Source organism: Trachypithecus francoisi, unplaced genomic scaffold (assembly GCF_009764315.1).
Source record: "Trachypithecus francoisi isolate TF-2019V2 unplaced genomic scaffold, Tfra_2.0 Lachesis_group3, whole genome shotgun sequence".
NCBI classification, from domain to species: Eukaryota; Metazoa; Chordata; class Mammalia; order Primates; family Cercopithecidae; genus Trachypithecus; species Trachypithecus francoisi.
The window spans coordinates 109,041,649-109,055,836 of record NW_022681468.1 but is presented as its reverse complement, the minus strand read 5'-3'; the positions used below and the strand labels follow the sequence as shown (position 1 = coordinate 109,055,836).

The following is a 14,188-nucleotide window of genomic DNA, read 5'->3' as shown; positions in this document are numbered from 1 at the left end:
TAGACTACACAGACCAAAGCACAAGGTGGCTGTGTTAAATATACTCTAAGAAAGGAAATATAAACAGTGATAATGTGTCCAGAGTTGGTTCCTTCCAGTGGGTTCTTGGTCTTGCTGACTTCAAGAATGAAGCCACAGACCTTTGCAGTGAATGTTACATCTCTTAAAGATGGCACAGACCCAGAGAGTGAGCAGCAGCAAGATTTATTGTGAAGAGCGGAAGAACAAGGCTTGCAAGCAGATTGCCTCTGCTGGCTGGGGTAGCCAGCTTTTATTCCCTTATTGGTCCCTGCACATGTCCTGCTGTGGTTCGTTTCACAGAGCGCTGATTAGTCCAATTTACAGGGTGCTGATTGGTGCATTTTACAGGTGCTGATTGGTGCATTTTTACAGAGTGCTGATTGGTGCATTTACAATCCTTTAGCTAGACACAGAGCAGTGATTGGTGCGTTTAAAATCCTCTAGCAAGACAGAAAAGTTCTCCAAGTCCCCACTGGACCCAGGAAGTCCAACTGGCTTCACCTCTCAATGGGTTAACATTAAAGAGGAAGTAAACCGGCCGGGCGCGGTGGCTCAAGCCTGTAATCCCAGCACTTAGGAAGGCCGAGACGGGCGGATCACGAGGTCAGGAGATCAAGACCATCCTGGCTAACACGGCGAAACCCCGTCTCTACTAAAAAATACAAAAAATTAGCCGGGCGAGGTGGCGGGCGCCTGTAGTCCCAGCTACTCGGGAGGCTGAGGCAGGAGAATGGCGTAAACCTGGGAGGCGGAGCTTGCAGTGAGCTGAGATCCGGCCACTGCACTCCAGCCTCGGCCACAGAGCGAGACTCCGCCTCAAAAAAAAAAAAAAAAAAAGAGGAAATAAACCAAGTTAAAAATTCAGGAGAATTTCACAATGGAAAGAAAATCTGCATTGTGCTTGAAGAATAAGGAAATTTTTGGTAAGAGGAAGAGAAAAAAAGGTATGAACATCAAATGCCAAAGGACGCAAATGTTCATAAAGGTTCTGGGAAAAGCAAGTAAATCTAGGAAAAAGGCAAATTGGCATTGGACTGCCGAGGACTTCTAAGTATCTTGCTAATCCATTTTTATTCACCAGGCATGATAAGGACTTCCAATGGTTTTCAAAATTCAAACCTATCCTCAAGAGGAAAACAATTGGCCATTACTAAGGATATTCAGAGAAATGTGCCATAGACTTAAACATTCATGATGCTTCCATTGCTAAAGATCTCTCCCACACTTAAGCTTAGCACTTTGTCTTGAAGGTATCTTATGCTCCCACAGAGACCGCAACAGAATTAAAAGAACACTTAGAATTCAGATAACTCAACTTTTTTACTTCTTTGTAACATCCCCTGCCACAGGAACATGTGGCAGTCTTCTGAAGGTTATTTCACAATTTTTTCCAGTAGTCCATATCACCCAAAAACAGCTCTATTAGAAAATCCTTCCTTCTACTAAATCAAAATTTGCCTGCCTCTAATTTACACCTATTAGTGTAATGATGAGGAGTTATATAAGTAATAATCCTTATTACAGTCCTTCAAATATTCAAAAAGTTCTCTTCCCAAGCTAAATAGGCTAAATAAAACAAGATCAAACGTTCTTCATTAGACATGACTTTTAGGTTTGGTGTGAATCTTAATTGCACTTTATTAGCTATGCGACTTTGGGTTTAGCTTCTTTTACTGCAAAATGGGGATAACATGACACATTCTACCACATGGATGCACTGTGAAGACATTATGCTAAATAAGCCAGACACAAAAAAAAAACAAATATTGTATGATTCTATTTATATGAGGTACCTAGAGTGGTCAAAATCATAGACACAGAAAATAGAATGGTAGTTGCCAGGGGCTGGGGGCCATGGGAACAGGCAATTGTTGTTTAATGGGTACACAGTTTCAATTGAGGAAGATGAAAGTTCTAGAGATGAATGGTGGTGACGATTGCACAATGTGAATGTATTTAATGCCACTTAACTGTACACTTAAAAATGATTAACATGTTAAATTTTGTTATGTACATTTTACAATAAAAAAAGAATAGTAAGTATGACAAAATTGTAAACTTTAAATGATTTAACATGTGTAAAGGAGCTGGGTATAATGGCTCACGCCTGTAATTCCAACACTTTGGGAGGCTGAAGCAGGTGAATCACTTGAGCACAGGAGTTCAAGACCAGCCTGGGCAACATAGTGAGACCTTGTCTCTACAAAACATAAAAAATAAATTAGCTAAGCGTGGTGTAATACACCTGTGATCCTAGCTACTCAAGAGGCTGAGGTAACACAATTACTCAAGCCTGGGAGGTCAAAGCTGCAGTAAGCTGTGGATTCCACCATTGCACTCCAGCCTGGGTAACAGAGTGAGTCTCTATCTCAATTTAAAAAAAAAAAAAACAGTGTGTGGCCAGGTGCGGTGGCTCACACCTGTAATCTTAGCACTTTCTGAGGCCGAGGCGGGTGGACTGACTGAGCTCAGGAGTTTAAGACCAACCTGGGCAACACAGTGAAACCTCTTCTCTACTAAAATACTAAAAATTAGCCAGGCGTGGCGGCATGTGCCTGTAATCCCAGCTACTCAGGAGGCTGAGGCAGCTTGAACTTGGGAGGTGGAGGTTGCAGTGAGCCGAGATCACACCACTGCACTCCAGCCTGGGCGAAAGAGCAAGACTCTGTCTTAAAAACACACACACACACACACACACACACACAAAACATTAAATGCCTTACACTAAGTGTCCCCAACCCCCAGGCCATGGACCAGTAACAGTCAGCAGCCTGTTAGGAACCAGGCCACATTGCAGGGTGAGTGGCTGGGCAAGTGAGCAAAGCTTCATCTGTATTTACAGCCAGTCCCCATTGCTTGTATTACGGCCTGAGTTCCACCTCTTCAGGTCAGCGGTGGCATTAGATTCTCATAGCAGCATGAGCCCTATTGTGAATTGCGCACACAAGGGATCTAGGCTGGACACTCCTTGTGGGAGTCTAATGCCTGATGATCTGTTACAGTCTCCCATCAATCCCAGAAGGGACCATCTAGTTGCAGGAAAACAAGCTCAGGGCCCTCGCTGATTCTACATTGTGCTGAGTGGTATAATTATTTCATTATATATTACATTGTAATACTAACAGAAATAAAGTGCACAATAAATATAATGCATTTGAATCATCCTGAAATCAATCCCCATCTGCCACCCTCAGTCCGTGGAAAAACTGTCTTCCACGAAACCAGTCCCTGGTGCCAAAAAGGTTGGGGACTGCTGCTTACACAACACTTGTCCTATAAAACATGGGCACACAATAGTGACTATAATAGACTGTTACCAACTATGGGGCCTTGCTTGGCTAAATTCTATTTTTTAATAAAGTAAGAACTTGCATTATCATGTCTCTCAGTGTTCCCAACACTGTGTTGCACACAGGTACTCTGAGAATTTGTTCCATTAAAGAAAAAATTTTAAAGCCATTTTAGGATGACTGGAAAACCACTGCAAACAAGGGAATAGAGGGCCAGACATGGTGGCTCGTGCCTGTAATCCTAACACTTTGGGAGGCTAAGATGAGCAGACTGCTTGAGCCCAGGAGTTTGGGACCAGCATGGGCAACATAGCAAGACCCCATCTTTTAAAAAAAAAAAAGTTGATTAATCTAACACACACACATAAAGAAACCACATTACTTTAAAGTAACATCTCCTTGGTACAGAAGAGTCTAGAAAATACAAAACTTCCCAAGATGTTAGTGTGTTAATCAGTGAATGACTGCCAAACTATTCAGATAAGTGGTGATAAATACACAAATTGCTTTATTAACTTAGGCTTATCAAATTAAATTATAGGCAAATTTTACCAATGGCCCTCTACAAAAAGCATACGTAAACAAAGAAGTCGTGTAATAAATAAACTCTCAGCAGTGAAGAGCCACAAGTGACAAAAAGGAATAAAAACCCCAGAGCTACCTGTCTCTGAACTGGGACATTTATCAACAAAGGTTATTGATGAGAAGTCAGTATGACTTTAAAGCATCTTCATAAACTTAAGATAAAATTGATCCAGTGAGCCAGGATGTAGCTTGACATGGGTTTAGGCATATCACTCCCAGTGATGGAAAGGAACAGAAATTTTATCACTAATATCATGGTGAACATTGGCAGAATCAAAAGTATGGATAAAAGGAAATATGATAATTTCTCAAGAGAAAAAATAAGCAGTGTCTAGAAAGTCCAGACCAAACTGATTCCTTGCAAAATTCAAAATTAGATTAAAAAGAATATCTGGAAGTTAGTAAAGGAAAAGTGAATACATGAAATCCTAGCTAGAAGATTCACCATGAACAAGTTCAACCAAATCAACTGCAATGGTTATTTTCATAGCTTAGTAATGTAGTATTCTTCGCTGTAGGTGAGAATATTGTAGGCACAGTATAGCTTAATTATAGTAGGGCATTTGACAAAATCTTTCCTAATATCCACACAAAATGTCACATGAGCCTGACAATAATAGATAGAACAATGCCGGGCGCGGTGGCTCAAGCCTGTAATCCCAGCACTTTGGGAGGCCAAGACGGGTGGATCACAAGGTCAGGAGATCGAGACCATCCTGGCTAACCCGGTGAAATCCTGTCTCTACTAAAAAATACAAAAAACTAGCTGGCGAGGTGGCGGGCGCCTGTAGTCCCAGCTACTCGGGAGGCTGAGGCAGGAGAATGGCGTAAACCCGGGAGGCGGAGCTTGCAGTGAGCTGAGATCCAGCCACTGCACTCCAGCCTGGGCGACAGAGTGAGACTCCATCTTAAAAAAAAAAAAAAAAAAAAAAATAGATAGAACTAGTAGTTATTGAACTACAGGCGCCTGCCACCTCACCGGCTAGTTTTTTGTACTTTTTAGTAGAGGGGCATAGGCTGTGAGCTGGAACGTGCCTGAGAGCATGTCCAGGACAAATATCTTGGTTAAAGTACAAGGACATAGAATATACTTATTCCCTTATATCTAACAGCTACATAGGATAGGGCTTAACAAAGAGTTTTTAGCACAAAGCAAAGAAGGCTTGAAGGAAGTTAGTCTTCAAAAGAAACGATTATTTCTAACACTTACAATTTATTCTTTAACAAGAAGGGAAACTTTGAAGAGGAAACTTTTTACTTTCTACAATTCCCTCCTCTTGATTTTGTATTTTTCTTTAAACCTTTTTTTTTTTTTAAACATGTTTTGGCTTAGTTGTTTTGCTTGAGTTTTTAAAAGAAAAAGTTTTCTGATTGATGAAATGTGAGAGTAAAAGGGATAGCCAATCGAACCAGAGCACAAGTACTGCTTTAATTACTTGGCAGACTGTCCAGCAAAGGTCCTTTATAATACTACCATACATCTGCTTGGGGATGAGTAAGGGTGGACAGATGGGTCAGCTTTTGGAAGTGCCTGACCTTACTGCAGCCTGTTAAGTCTCCAAGGAATGCCAAATGTTCCCCTTGTCATTGGAGACACGAGATAAAATTGGTCTTGGAAGATGGAGGCTGAATGGGCCTTGAGGACTGACCCCCACAATACTGCACTTTAGGAAATAGCAGAGAGAATCTGGCACAGTTTACTATCCTAGGCTGTAGGATCTTGAAAAAGAGCTACCATGCAGTCCATGTCTTGTCGATTAGAGGACCTTCTGAGTGGAAAGAAGACAACCTAAGCTTCTGGCCTACCATGTGCACAAGCATAATAATTGCTTTTATTTACAGTGTGGAGGGAAAATGTAATCCATTTTAGCTAGGCATCTACATCCTGATACCCTGTCTTAATTGCTATGGCTTGCCTTAGGTATTTTATTTCTACTACAGAGACTTTAGTTTTGTCGCTATGTTTGGGAGAAGTGATTGATGGAGAGGTTGAAGGAGCAATAAAGCATATTTTAAAAATTCCTTTAGGATCCTTTCCTGAAATGTCAGTTCCCGTATTATAAATATGACTTAATGAAAGGGAGGAGTTTTCAGATGTTGCAATAGTAAGCTGTATAGGATTACACCGGTTATGTTGACAGCTAGAAAGAGCAACTCTTGGTGAAATGGATATACGGTTTTAAGGACAAAGACCTCTGGAAGCAGTCCACCTTAGACTTTTAGTGTTCTATAGGCTATTAGACCAAGTAGAATATAGAGATTTTGTTTTAGAGGGACAAGAGTCCAGTTTCTACAATTTATATAGCTACTATGCTCTGGATTATTAGTATCCTTACAGGAAATTATGTCTTTCTAAACTAAAGAAGTCCAAGAGGGACAGAAATATTTTTCTGAAGTAGTAAGCTGTCTTTGGTTATTTAAATCTTCACAAGGTATAACTAAACAGGCATCAAAAGTAATAACTTCAGGTGAGTTAGATCTAGTTACATGAATAATAAGATAAGGAATAAAGGGAAGAAAAAGATAAAGCTTCTCTTAGCCTTAATTTGGTAGGGCTTGACCTTGGAACAATGGCCCATGATTTTGAAGGTGATGACGCTTTCTTGACTCAGGTATGATATGTCCATCCTTTTTCTGCTGTGTGAACAGCAGTCTCAGTGGTTAGCAGCACAAGGTAGGGTCCTTCCCAGGCTGGGTCGAGTTTTTCTTCTTTCTATCCTTCAATGAGGATGTGCTCCCCAGGCTGCTGCTTGTGTACTAGAAATTCTAGGGGTGGTACCTGTGCTAAAAGATTTTTAGTTTGGAGAGAAGGGAAAGTGGAAGATAAACTAAGTATATAATTTCTGAGAAACTGATCTTTTGTTTTAAATGTGGAGGCATCAGCAGTGGAATGTAAGGATCTTTTTGACTTTACAGTCCCTAATGCCTTTTTGCTAAGAAATTTCTTTTTCCTTATTTTTACTTATGTTGTTTCTGAGGGACCCTTTGGGCCTCCTTATTTTGTCAGAACTGCATATCCTGGGGCGTGAGGCCCCAGCATGACGCCTCCTGCTCCATCCCAGCTCAGCACTGCCTAGGACACGCTGCAGCCCCACTCCCTCTTAAGGTCTTGGCCTCCCTGTGGTCCTCACCACTCCCACACATTGAGGCCTTGGGTATGAAGGGGCTTGTGATTCACCAGGCCACCCCTGGACCTTGCTCCTGCCCGAGCCCCTGCCATCTGGCCCCTGGCCTTGGGTTGGGTTGGGCTGGCTAATGGCCGCAGGGCCCCCTCCCCTGCACAGGAAGTATCTGTCTGTGGTTAGGTCCTCCAGCCAGCTCACACCACAGCCTCTCTAGGAGCTGCTGGAGGTGGAAACTCGTTGGCATTAAGCCTGAGCTTAGAGGGGCCCGGCCTAGGTTCCTTGATGCAGTTGGAACAAGATTTTTTTTTTTTTTTAAATAAGGTGTTCAGATAATATTTCTTTTTGGTTTAGTAATATTCCTTTTCCTTTTGAATTTTTTAGCACCTTTTTATAACCTTTTAATGTAGGTAAAAATCCATACTTATGCCTCCTTATTTTACTACATTTTACTTTCCCTACATACTCTGCACATAAACTGTTTAATTTTACATTCAAGATGCCTACTTTTAAATTATACAATAGTTCCTGCATAAATTCTCTAACTTTTTTGCAACTTTCACAATCACTGACATGCCTCAACTTTTTGACTACCTTTTGCCCTATTTCTCTCCCCAGTCTCCCCTTCTGTGTCTTTCTCTGATCTCTGTCTCTTTCAAGTCTTTCATTTATTCTTTCCCTCTCTCTCTCTCTCTCTCTCTCTCTCATTTTGGGCTCCTTTTCTGTCATCCCGTTTCCTCTTTCTCTTACACTTAGTCTTCTGCGCTGGGTGGGATCTGCGTGGCCACAGACCGGACCCTGGCCACCGCCAGCCTAGAAGCTCGGCAGGTGACTGCCCCAAGTTGCATGAGTCATGCCCCTTCGCCTCCTTTGCTCTCCTCCTGGGGGCCGATCCCCACCCTCTTCTTCCACACAGAGCCAGGCTGGGGAGAGGGACCCACCCTCTGGCGCGCCTAGCTGCCTGGCTGCGTGGCACAGGCTCCTGGCCCCAAGGCGCTCATACTCCCCCACTCGGCTCCCACTTGCAGGCGTCCAAGGCCAGCCGGCCTCCGAGGGTGGTGAGACACACCCAAGCGGCGCACAAGGTGCGGGGCTCAGGGACCAGCAGGCTGGGTGGCTCTGGCTGTGCGGAAAGAGAGTGTCCCAGCCACCACTGCTCTGCCAGGTGCCAGCGATCTGCAACAATGTGGAGCCATGCTCACCGCTCCCGCTTTCTCTCTGACTTCCTTTCCTAGTTTCTCTTTCCTCTCTCCTGGTCCTTCCCTTGCCTCTTTCTTCTCCCAAGAAGAGGGGAAAGGGAAGTTATGAACATTTTTCCTATGACCGGAAGTTTGTGTGAGGTTCAATCTCCCCCAACGGGGATTTTTCACCTCTTTTTAACCTCCAAGACACCTCGACTAAGGAATACTTCACCCCCCAGGCCTCCCCGTGGCTTTTCTTTCCTTAGTCCTGACTATGGAATGCTTTACCTTGATATGTACCAACCAAAGAATGCTCCACCGCCCCGTGGCTTCTTTTTCCTTAGTCCTGACCACCAGGGAAATATTTTACTGGCTCCCATGGCGTTTCCTTCCTTGGTCTGTGCAGAGTTGCCTGGTCCACATGGTATGTGAGGATCTTTTTACTCCAGGTCACCAGCCGGTTTCTTTTCGCATTGCTGAGACTCCAGTTTATTCGTCACACCTGGTGGGTCTCGATTCCTTAGCTGGAGGCCTCAGTAACAAGGCAGTGGGGCACCTTCCTCGTGAGAGAGGACCAGAGACCACCACCCGCCCCCCCACCCCGCGCCGCCCCCGGAGGAGAATGGCTTCCCATACAGGCCACCATCATTGCTATAAGTAAAATGTTTATTTAGAAACAGAATGCTTGCTCCTCAGTACTGCAAGGAAAAATCAGCATTTAGATAAAAAGTTTTTTCAGCAAGGCAATTTTACTTTCTGCAGAAAGGGTGCTCCTCACAGATGAAACAATGGTGACAGCACACTCGAACAAAAGAGGGAAGCAGTTTTTATCCCTTATGCAGCTTGTCCCTGCTACTGTGTCCTGTCTCTATTGGCTGGAGCTGGACCTCACAATTTAAATTAAACTCGACTGGTTAATAACTTAAAACTTTCCTAAATAGGGAAAGGCAATCGAGAACAAAGGAAAAGAGAAAGTTGCTTGCGAAAGGACTTAGAAAAGTAATAATATTTTCAAATAAGGAAGGGGCATAGGCTGCGAGCTGGAACGTGCCTGAGAGCATGTCCAGCACAAATATCTTGGTTAAAGTACAAGGACATAGAATATACTTATTCCCTTATATCTAACAGCTACATAGGACAGGGCTTAACAAAGAGTTTTTAGCAGAGCAGAGGAAGCTTGAAGGAAGTTAGTCTTTAAAAGAAACTATTATTTCTCACTTATCATTTATTCTTTAACAAGAAAGGAAATTTTGAAAAGGAAACTTTTTACTTTCTACAGGCTGATGAGTGCAGCTAATCCTCATCGTTATGAGCATCACTATTATCATCACTTGCAAGATCCATGTGACAATATTTAGATGATTCTGGGTTCTTTTAAAGTACATACATACTCAGGATTCCTTTGGGAGGATGCAATTTCACATTTATATGAAAAACTGTCACTACCATACTCAGCTCTAATAATATTTGATATCACTTGGTAATAAAGGTTTATCGGCTAGGCACAGTGGCTCACACAGCACTTTGGGAGGCCAAGGCAGGCAGATCACGAGGTCTGGAGTTCAAGACCAGCCTGGCCAGTATGGTGAAACCCCATCTCTACTAAAAATACAAAAATTATCCGGGCATGGTAGTGGGCACCTGTAGTCCCAGCTACTTGGGAGGCTGGGGCAGAAGAATTGGCTTGAACCCAGGAGGCAGAGGTTGCAGTGAGCTGAGATCATGCCACTGCACTCCAGCCTGGGTAACAGAGTCAGACTCTGTCTCAAAAAAAAGGTAAATAAAAAATAAAGGTTTGTCATCATATACTCAAAAGTACTTCTGTTATTCAAATCTTCCTAACTGGGAGTTAGAACTATCTCTGACTCTGTTCTTGTAGCTGTCAGAGCATAAAATGCCCTTCCCACTCTTTCCTCATTTCCAGACTCCAAAGCCATCTCCTCCTCAAAGTTTGGCCCATCTACTTTGGACTACTGTCTTCTTACTGAGCACTGACAGTACCTTTTGTTCTATCTCTCTTTTGGTAATACCTCTCTTTTGGTAATTCACTATACACTTTCTAGTTTATTTAACTGCATAAAACTTAGTTCTCAACAAGACTCTAACTGCCTTATGAACAGGGATCAACACTTGAGAATCTTCAGAGTCTCCTACTACATCATGTAAGAGCTCACTAAATGTTTGATTTAAATAACTAGGCTTAAGAATAATAGGCTGGGCGCGGTGGCTCAAGCCTGTAATCCTAGCACTTTGGGAGGCCGAGGCTGGAGGATCACGGGGTCAGGAGATCAAGACTATCCTGACTAACACGGTGAAACCCCACCTCTTCTAAAAATACGAAAACAAAAAATTAGCCGGGCGTGGTGGCGGGCACCTGTAGTCCCAGCTACTCGGGAGATTGAGGCAGGAGAATGGTGTGAACCTGGGAGGTGGAGCTTGCAGTGAGCCGAGATCGCACCACTGCACTCCAGCCTAGGCGACAGAGCGAGACTCTGTCTCAAAATAATAATAATAATAATAATAATGAGCAGCTAGTTTTGGAGAGTTTACTATATGCCACATCCAGTGCTAAATGCATACATGGATTATCTTACTAAATTTTCTGAACTCTATAGAGTAAGTGCTATTATTTGAGAAAGAAAGTGAAGCTCAGAATAACTTGCTCAAGGTCATACAGCTAGTAAGTGGCAAAACCTGGGCCTGAATCCAGCAAAGCTCTTAACTACCTCAGAACACTGCACAGTTCCAGCCCTGCTATACTATACAGTCCATGAATGATTTCGATTTCACTAAGTTAGAAGTTTGAATTTCAGCTGAGCAGAGACATTTTAGCTAAAAAGTAAAATTTTTAAAAGGACGAATTAAGAGAATTTACCACAGACATCTTTATAATAAAATGAGGGGGAAAGCCTCCCATGTCCTATTTATGAAAGTGATATTAAGGTGTGGGTAACAATTTCGTCAAGAAGTGGCTTATGACAATACAGCTTTGGTTTAGATATTTAAATAGGACTCTTTCTCTGGCCCTACGAGGACGTGGAAATGAAGGATGGATATGATAACTGTCAATTCAGAACTCTGCAAAATGCCAGACTCAATTCTTGTTCCACCCTGGATTCTTCACACAAAACAGCACCATTCTCTGACCTCTTCACACAGAGAGCGCTTTACCCCACTACCCAAAGGGGAGCGCTGATCCACATGGTCTCTCCATCCCCGCTAGAAATTGATCCCAAACACCAGCTGCTGCACAGACGTAGGCTACTTTGGTCTGCAACCCCCTAACTTGGTGATACCTCATCAAGCCGACCCCTCCCCAACATTCAAAATGCCCAGACCACCATCCGAAAGCCAGTCTCTTATACAAAGGAGAATCCCTGCCTACAAAGTAGTTTTCCACCTCCGACTCCTCCCCACAGAGAACATTCCTTCTGGATCCAACTAACCCACCGACCCCAACAGGGCCCAGCACCCACAGGGTTCACAATCTAGAGAAGGAGCTACATGCCCTGTTACTCGCAAGTCTCGAGCGCTCAACTCCAACTGACCTTCCCTCTGCCAGAGCAAGAACACCACGAGTACCCGCCGAGAGCGAACCTGGCTACACAAAGCCAGGTGCCCGACCAGAGGGACCCTCGGGGATGCCCTCCGCCCCTGGGGCTTCCGCGACCAGCCCCGCCCGGCGCCCCGCGCTCACCAGGTCTCCTCCCAGCCTGACAGATGCTCCAGCTAGTCCAGCAAGCCGCCCTCCCCCGCCGCCAGCAAGGAGGTGGCGTCCCGCAGCTTCTGGTTACTCTTCCGCCTCGGGTACTTACGGCCCCGCCGCCCTACTCGGCGCTGAGGCCCAAGGGGAAGCCCCGAGGGGACCCCGCGCCGTAGGAGGGAGTGGAGGCGCTGGCGAACAACCCTGCCGGGCCGATGGAGCCGGGGCCCCGCACAGCGCGAGCGGCTCCTCAGCTGTTCGTGCTGCTTCCCCAGCTTCTTCACCGGCTCCCGCAGCTTCCGCACCTCTTGGTCCGCGTTCACGTTGGAGTTAACGTCCTCCATACCGGCCCGGCTGCCTCCGTCGCCCGCCGCCCACTCGCTCTCGCAGCAACAGGGAAAGAGCCGCAGGAAAGAAGCGTCCCCGCCGCTCACTCCAGCCGAAGCGCTCGCATGTAGCAGGGCCAGGCCCCGCCGCCAGGGTCCCCCCAGCGCCGGTCCCGAAGTGCCGCTGGCCTCAGCCGAACTGCCTCCTCGGCGCCGGTCCGGGGTTCAGGAAGGCAGCACCAATATCCGGCCTCTGCCGCCATCTTCCCTCCGTCCCTCCGCCCCCCTAGGGTCAGCCCTGTAGGTGACCTCAAAGTGTCGGGGGTGGGCGTGGCCGCTGGCGGGCGCTGAGAGACCCCGGCGCAGAGAGGATCACTGAGCTCCGACAGGGCAGGGCCAGGTGTGTGAGGGGCGGGGATTGGGCCAGGAGGGGCGTGCCCGGACTGCTGGCTGAAGTGGCACGCTACCGGACCCGCGACTGAAAGTCCCTGCGGTCCCGGAGGCGAGCAGAAGGTACGCCGCGAGCCGGGCCGAGGTGGTGAACATGGTCCTCGTTCACCCCACCTATTGGTCTGGGCTTGTGGGGTGTTCTCCACCCCCCTTAAACGGCTTGTGGTTCCCACGGGCCAGTCCCGCCCGACTCCGGGCCGGATCTCGAGTGGGCACTCAACGGGGTCCGGGGAGAGACAGTTAACTTTGTTCAGCAAATGTTTAACCCATGCCTACTTTTAATTAGAGATTGTCTCCGCTGGCGGGAGCCTCAGAGACAGCCTGTGTCCTCTTTCTTCCCCTGAAAGAAACCCAAATTTCAGACAATTAAGAGAGGTCTAAGTTAAAAATAATAGTCATAATTTCTTCCTACTGGCCAGATACTATGCTAAGCCCTTTTTTTAATTATTATTTTTTATTTTTGTCGCCTAGGCTGAGTGCAATGGCGCAATGTTGGCCAGTTGGATCAAGTATTTTCCTAGCTACACAGACCTAGTCAAAGAACGTATTTGTTTGCCAACATAATTGTCAAGTTGTCAAGTAATATATATTGTCTATGTAATGCACATCTAAAAATCATTGCTGTTTCTGACCAGTCTGAACTTGTTGCCAGAGGGTTGAAAATCGTGACTACTGGCCAGTCACGGTGCCTCACGCCTGTCTGTAATCCCAGCACTTTGGGAGGCCGAGGTGGGCAGATCACAAGGTCAGTATATAGAAACCATCCTGGCCAACATGGTGAAACCCCATCTCTACTAAAAATACAAAAATTAGCTGGGCGTGGTCGCACACACCTGTAGTCCCAGCTACTCGGGAGGCTGAGGCAGGAGAATCTCTTGAACCCAGAAGACAGAGGTTGTAGTGAGCTGAGATCGTGCCACTGCACTCCAGCCTGGGGACAGAGTGAGACTCCGTCTCAAAAGAAAAAGAAAGACTACTTCATGTATAGAAGTTTTCACTTGCATTTAATGCTTTGTGAAATAGATTCCAACTAGTCAGTGTCTGTAAGGAGAACCCTTCCAATATACTCCTTGATAAGAATAGTTCACTGGACATATGAAGTTAGCACTAATGTTTGGAGCAAGAAGAGCTTGTTTTAGTGTGGAACAATGAATTAAGAATCAGAAAGCCTGATGTTGGGTTCTAGCTGTAGCATAAATGTGCTTGACCCTGATCACTGGTCTCTTAATCTCTGGTCCTTAACTTACTTTAGAATATGTGAGTTGGAGGATCTCCAATATTTATTCCAGGACCAAAAAGTAAAGGATTCTGATGAGTCCTCATGGTTGCAAAACATAAGAGTAAATATACTTAAATGTATAGAGAAGTTCATAGTAGATAGATATACTTGGATTTTTTAATTCAGTTGCGTTACTCAATATGTTACCTTTTTCACTCGATAAATATTGAGCTTCTACCATGTGGTAGGCACCAGTCTAGGTATTTGGATGTTTAATAGGCCGTGTAAGTA

The 14,188-nt window shown here is 45.1% G+C and overlaps 1 pseudogene across 1 annotated transcript; it reads left to right on the top strand.

Moving 5' to 3' along the window:
• Positions 1–11,530: 11,530 nt before the first annotated feature.
• LOC117070303 lies at positions 11,531–12,628 on the top strand (annotated as a pseudogene). The gene has a single exon (XR_004431862.1). The product of XR_004431862.1 is annotated as a transcription initiation factor TFIID subunit 4-like (transcript).
• The last annotated feature ends 1,560 nt before the right edge of the window (positions 12,629–14,188 follow it).